Source organism: Amyelois transitella, chromosome 16 (genome assembly GCF_032362555.1).
Source record: "Amyelois transitella isolate CPQ chromosome 16, ilAmyTran1.1, whole genome shotgun sequence".
NCBI classification, from domain to species: domain Eukaryota; kingdom Metazoa; phylum Arthropoda; class Insecta; order Lepidoptera; family Pyralidae; genus Amyelois; species Amyelois transitella.
The window spans coordinates 7,596,612-7,603,593 of NC_083519.1; positions in this window are offsets into that span (position 1 = coordinate 7,596,612).

A 6,982-nucleotide genomic window follows, 5' to 3' on the forward strand; every position below is an offset into this window, starting at 1 on the left:
GAACACTAGAACTATTTTTCTACAATAGCAAAGTTATATATCAACTCACTCTTAAAAATTCTTTGTCCAAGTGTACTATTCGGTTTGTCAATGAATATTTAGTGCTTTTACGGACTGCAGTTGAAGTGCTGTTCCAATTTTCCAACAAATTGACAGCATTCGCTGGTGCTCTGAAGTTTTTCAGTGTATAGGAACTCGATAATAATTTATTATCTGCGACAGACTTTCACAACGATCTTTCTGAAATTCAAAATTAATTACGAATATTTTACATAACAATGTATTCTCTCGTCCACATTTCTATTCTAAGTTTGGATAATTGTGAAGTTGACTTTTAAGTTATCTATTTAATGTCAACCAATGTTGTGTAACCAAAAGATGCGACAATTTCTTAGTGATGTTGAAATATCCAATAATAATAAAAAAAACATGTTGAATTTGAATGTGAAAATTTGAATGCGATGGCAAGGTGTGAGTGTTCCTTCTGTAAGTTAGATTTATATCTACGAATGTTACCAAAGGGGCGGGTCGCTTGAGTAAAATAATCTAAATAATGTTTTACCTTTACTACCTTATTAACACTTTTTCGACGGTAACTATTGACTGCTCCAACTGCTCCAGTAACTTCAACACCATCAACAGTCCTAAAAAAATTCATCGCTCTAATTTTTTTTAATGCTTAATTTCACATCGTCTAACCAGGTACTTAGTGATTATTGAAGATAATGAATGATTTAGTGTTACATTAATATGTTAACATTCTCAATGTGCGTGACCGCGTGTTATTTGATAAAATTAAAGACAACCAAATCCGACATTGAAAAATATCGTTTTTGTTAATTTTTTCATATTCGATATTAAGATAATGTTAATTCAAGGTTCTCTATAATTTTGGTTACGTAAAAAATGTTTTTGTTTTGTATTAAAATTAAGCAAAACGGAGACATAGATACTTATCTCATTTTGTAAAAAAATTAAAATCTATTATAATTTTCATAATGAAAACCAAATCACATGCAAGCACAATAAAATCACTACTGATTTACCCAATTTTAAAAGATTAAACCCAATTTTCATATTCGGAAATATAATCGATGCTCAATAGAATTGTCGAATAATGAACATGGAAGAACTAAGTAACTAGTTACTTCTACTCACAAATCATCTCAATAAGTTTTGATACAAAACAGCAGGAACTCTACTGCATAAGAAGTTTTGGTTTTGTAAACTATAACTGAAGCAGACAAGTGACGCGACGACCTAAAATTGAAATATAAGTCAATATTTATCCTATGTCTATTATCTAAATGAAAATGGCTTTATTAATAAAAGAAAAATGTTGTACGGATGCCTCAGAATTACGATTAGTACTAACTAGAAAAGGTGTTTTATCATGATCGTAAACGAAATCGAGGCCATTAAACATTTTGAGACAGTTTTTATGAGCCTACAACCTTTATCTACACTCGAGCTGAAACACGAGACACTCAAGTGGGCAGTTACTACTCGCAATAAACTTAATAAAGCTTATAGCCGCCACTTAAACTTTTGCTAGACTGCGTAATTATGATTATATATTATCAAGTTGTGCGACCATTATGTAATTTACACAAATTTTGTTGCGTACTGTTTTGTAAAATAAGAAATGAAAGTTCAAATTATGTAAATAAAACAGCGAGTTGATGTCTTAAACCAGCTAAACCACATTTGCGCAGTCCACATAAACACAGAGTGCGTAAATGGCTGACAGATTTTCCCGCTATTTATTAACTAAGTTTTTCTAGGTTATATTTTTGTTTTTACGCGAGCCTTAATAAATCCTATAGTTATGATTACCGAAGATTTTTAAGTTTTCATATGTTTATTTAGTTAAATTAACTGTCATTGTGTCATATAATAGTGCTAAGCCAATAAAAACTTAAAAATACATTTTTTTCAGAAATCAAAATTACACGCACTATGCCAAAAAAACCCGCGGGAAAATTATACTATTCATAGTATAATCTATGTGAATCACCTTTGAGACTGTGACGTAGATGATATGATGTCTGTGTGATAAAAACACCATCTATCGTTGACAAGTCTTCAAATCTGAAAAAGGCTTAAGATAAAACTGCCTGCGTGTGACCCGCCTGATGCGGGGCTGTTACACAAATTAGATACTCAACTAATTCAAAATTCAGACTTTTTCTGTTAAAATTCTTTACATTTTTGTTAAATAAATGGTTAGATGGTATATTTTAAAGGTAATTTTAATAAGAGTGATAAGTTAAGTGGAGCCGTTGGCATACACTAGCCAATACGTTAAATAAAACAATAACAAAATACTACTCCTGCTAAACAATAATAAATAAAGAAATGACACCTTAACAAAAATCATTTAGCCACGCAAACTAATTCGTGGGCTAGTAAGTAAATATGATTTCGACCGATGCAATCATATGACGTGGTGTTCCACTATCTGAGAATGCTGACTTCAATCTATCTTGTAACCGGACACTCTGGTTTATCGTCCCCGAGGGATGCATGTTTCTCTTTAATGTACGGGCTATTTTCAGACCGAACCAGAAATCTATAACTGAGAAGAAGTTGAGATTATTTCGAAAGAGATAAAACTACGGGCAAAAATAGGATGCAAAAAGTACAATGATCTTAGGAAATATGTTTTAAATAACTTTACTTACTCAACGACCTTGACGCAAGAAAATAGAGATTACTTTATAAAAGTGCTATTTATTTTTTTAAGTATTTTGATCAGTTGTTAAGAAGTACATGTAAGTAAATAGAAGTAATTAATAAATTAAATACATACCTATACATACATATATGCACGGCTATCCCTTGATGTAGACAGAGCCTATGTATAGTTGCCTTCAAAAGACTGAGAGGCCACGTTCAACTAAACAATACACAAAAAATAAGAAAATACATTCATATAAACTAAAAAATAAAGCTACACATGTGCATATAATGTATTAGGTATTTAAACTCCGTCTCTTAACTTTCCATTGTTTACAAATATAAGGAAAAGTCCTAAACGATTTATAGGTCAGTAACAGGGCACAAAAGATGGTGTTTCCTGACCTATAAATACTAGGTGGGGATGCCAGCACTACGGCGCCTTGCAGTCTCCTGCAAATAGGTCAAGGCATCTATTTTCGACGCAGACACAGTGCCTCCGAAACTATTACAGCTTATCAGTGAAACTGATACCTACGCGTGTATTGTTCCATATATTTGAATTGACTTGAACATTTTTCATGGCTGTTCTCGCATTTTTTTCGGTTTTTGTAGGGGTTAAGTTTGTGTGCAATAACTCTTGGTGCAAAGAAATATTGTGGCAAACAAAAGCACTTTCACCTTTGTATGCCTATAAAAACTGATTATTCTAAAAGATTTACTTAGTTAAACTAAAAAAAAAGTATTCTTGTTATTCCTACAAATTAGCTAAATAGCAGGATGTGGCCATTCAGTCTTTTCAAGACTGTTGGCTCTGTCTACCCCGCAGAGGTATAGACGTGACCATATGTATATATGTATGTATGATAGTTATTTTCTATTCTCATCAAGTTGTATGTATGTATGTACATAGCCAACAGAAACAAGGGAGTATAAAACATAATTAAATTTTAAAGCACTTAAGTCGCATTCTAGAAATGGTGTGTCGTGTCACAATGAATTAATTGCTTTTGTGAATTGTGGTCAAACGCGGACTATACTAGATATAGCAACTCAGAGGATTAGCTTGAATGGGCTTGGAGGAGCGGTTGAAAGGAAACTTACATTCCCGATTGTAGTCGCAGAAGTGACGCACATAGCTGAAAAATGATGGTCGTAAGTTTTATTTAAAAGCTTTGTGTGGTTACCGGCACTAAGCTAACAGCTGAAGAAGGCATTTCAGTCTTTGCGAGACTGTTGGCTCTGTCTACCCCTAAAAGGATAAAGTCGTGACATACACGTGACAACATGTTACAGGTCAAGTTGTTTTCTTTCTCTTAAGCCAAGCCTTATGATAAAGAAGTCTTAACATCTCATCTTAACACGCTCTGACAGTCCATCTTATCTTGAACCTCAGTTTACATACTTTCCATCCAGACTGAAGGATCATCTTAACCTGGTCGCTATTAGACGCAAAAGCCACTAGTATTTCTGTTTGCGCAGGACTAAACACCTTTTGTTTACCACAACGAGCTTAAACCTCTTCTATAAAGTGGCTATGACAAGTTATATCTAAAGCTGAAGCGGCCGACGATAAAGTTTTACTGTGAATTAGTTTTCATTCGGTTAAGTTTGAATGCCCTGGTCTATATTCATATTCAATTTAAGTAAACTTATTTACCTAGAGACGTTCATTGGTTTTAATTCTAAATAGTCTGATTTTTGACAAATATTTTGATTCGCCCATAGGACTGCCTGATATACTATATACATACATATATATCATCAAGATTATAGATTTCTGTATACTTATCCCAATTATTTAAATATCAGTCATAGGAAACTGAATCTTCAGAGTACTCTACTAATGCTCTACTCTACTGGAAAAGGGAATGCAAAAATGCGCACGTGATTTCGAAGTTACGTGGTGTTAATATTTTTTAAGAGTGGATTTCCCAAAATTTATGAAACATTTTGCGCATACGCAATCGAAGTCACACACAAACTCCTGAAGTGATTTATATTTGAATATATACCAAAACATCTATTTTTACGTTCACGCGAGAAATTTATGTTGCGGTTTGGCGCTGGTCGAAAAATAACATGTATACGACCTTCCGGCATTATGTCAAACATATTGTTTTGACATTAAAGAGATTTTAAACTTTTAATAATCGAAAATTAAAATATAAATATGAACGAGACAAATTACACTGATTGAGGTCTAGCTCTAGAATAGGGCTATGGATCAGAATCCATAGCCAGTTTTGAACTTTCTGTTGTAGGGTTAAACCCAATCCCGACAATTCTATCCCAACCCCAACTAATACGAGTATCATAAATGCGAAAGTAAGTTTATATGGTTGTTATGTGTTCACACGTTATCTACTGAACCAATCTTCTTGAAATTTTGAGTATATATTCCGGTACAGATAATTCTTCGTCATGTGGGCGATTCGAACACATAACCTTTATGGACCTTTATAGATAACTTTTTCTCAGAGACACGCCCTAGTCAATTATAATGTAGATTTTTGGTATATTTTTCTCATTTCACTTAGGTAAATAGTTTCAGAGTAATATAAACTAATAACTCATATGTACATTCCATACCTATTCTTTGTATAAAATAGTAGTAATTATAAAAGTTTGATAAGAACATTTCCAGGAAAATATCCAAGGTGAATAATAGATACATTTCAAACGAGAATACTTTAATTTTAGAATGGCTCATTTATTATTACTCTTCTAGTTATATTCATCTAAAAATATACTCCAGTGATAATATTTTTAAGCAGTGTGTTCTAAATCCGTCGTAAAATTGGTTTCAAATTATAAGCACAGAATTATAAATAGTATGTATGTTTTAGCAGTAATTACCTGCTTGTGGACTAAAACAGAAATAATGAACTTGTTTTTGTACTTTAACTGATCTACCTGCTTCCTCTAACTTCTAATTACATATATCAAATGATCTTTGTCCTTCTTAGAATCATAGGATCTCATAATACACAACATTCAACACAACACAACTTTATGCAATTTTTACCCGATACAAATATTTCGCCAAGTCGATAAAAAGAAAGCCGATTTAAACGACATGCAACCATGAACCAATATTGGTTAAGGTTTCCTGGAAAAAAACATCAGTAGTTAAGCGAGAGTGGCATCATTTTAAAATCGATTTACCCAGTCCAGGATCATGTCAATGGCGCACCGGAGCGTCTCTTCAGAGAAGGGAGGATGTAACCAGGACTAACAGCAGGTGGTTGAAGAAGACCAATGTTTTATCGCGCCGAAGGTTCAGTTCTGCAACAAAACTAGGTTCATAAATACTTACCCTTTAACACTGTTATCATTTATATCATATACTGGCAATCTTAAAGGCCTATATCTCAAAAGTTAGACAATTACCCATACTTCTTGTCTGTAGAACTTTTCCCGTATGGAACGGACGCCGTCGTTTTCTCGGAATACTTTCCTGCGAGTTGTTTTGTTTGATGTCAGTTTGTGTTTACTCGCCATCGCCATAAAATCGATGTGATGGCAGGCAAATACAAACTAATTAAGTTCAATAAGTATAGCTGACTTTAGTGGCTTGCATATGAAACTAAAGGTATATTATGAAACTGAAACTAACATTTGACTGATCAGATTAGTATGGATTATTAGTATGAATATTAAAAATTTGGCCGTTTAACTTCTTCTTCTAAGCGGAAATCATACTTACATCCTCATTTCTCTGGAGAGGAGCCCTGGGTGCGTCCGACCTCCACAGGCTTTGCAGGGAAACTTTACCCATATTACATCATATTTAAACTGCAGTAGATGTATGTGCCTTTGCCTTTATTCACCTTTTACAACATCCATAGGAAAGAGATGAAGTGGGCCTATTCTAAAGCGGCGAAAACCACACGACATGGTTTATAAAACGTAAATAATACTCTTATTTTTAAAAGTTACATCTTAGTATTTGCTATCAAGTTCTCAGAAGTGCATCTAACCTTAGGTCCATTATAAGATTTATTCGGTAAAACCCAGACAGGCAAACCGCATAACTAACAGTCAGCAGTCATCAATGACGGCACATACGTCGGAAAACAGATGCACGCCTACAGGATAAGGACGCGTGCACATTGATAGTGCTGTTTTCTATTGTTTGGCAAGTACGATTTTAGAATACATTCGATTTGTTTTTGGGATATTTAAACAATACGGACAGAATATATCTCTCAGCCTTTGTCAGTGTGCAAAAATTTTAATTTTTTTTAAGATACAATAAACCATCGCAGACCTTAATTTACTAAATTAAATTTTTTGGATA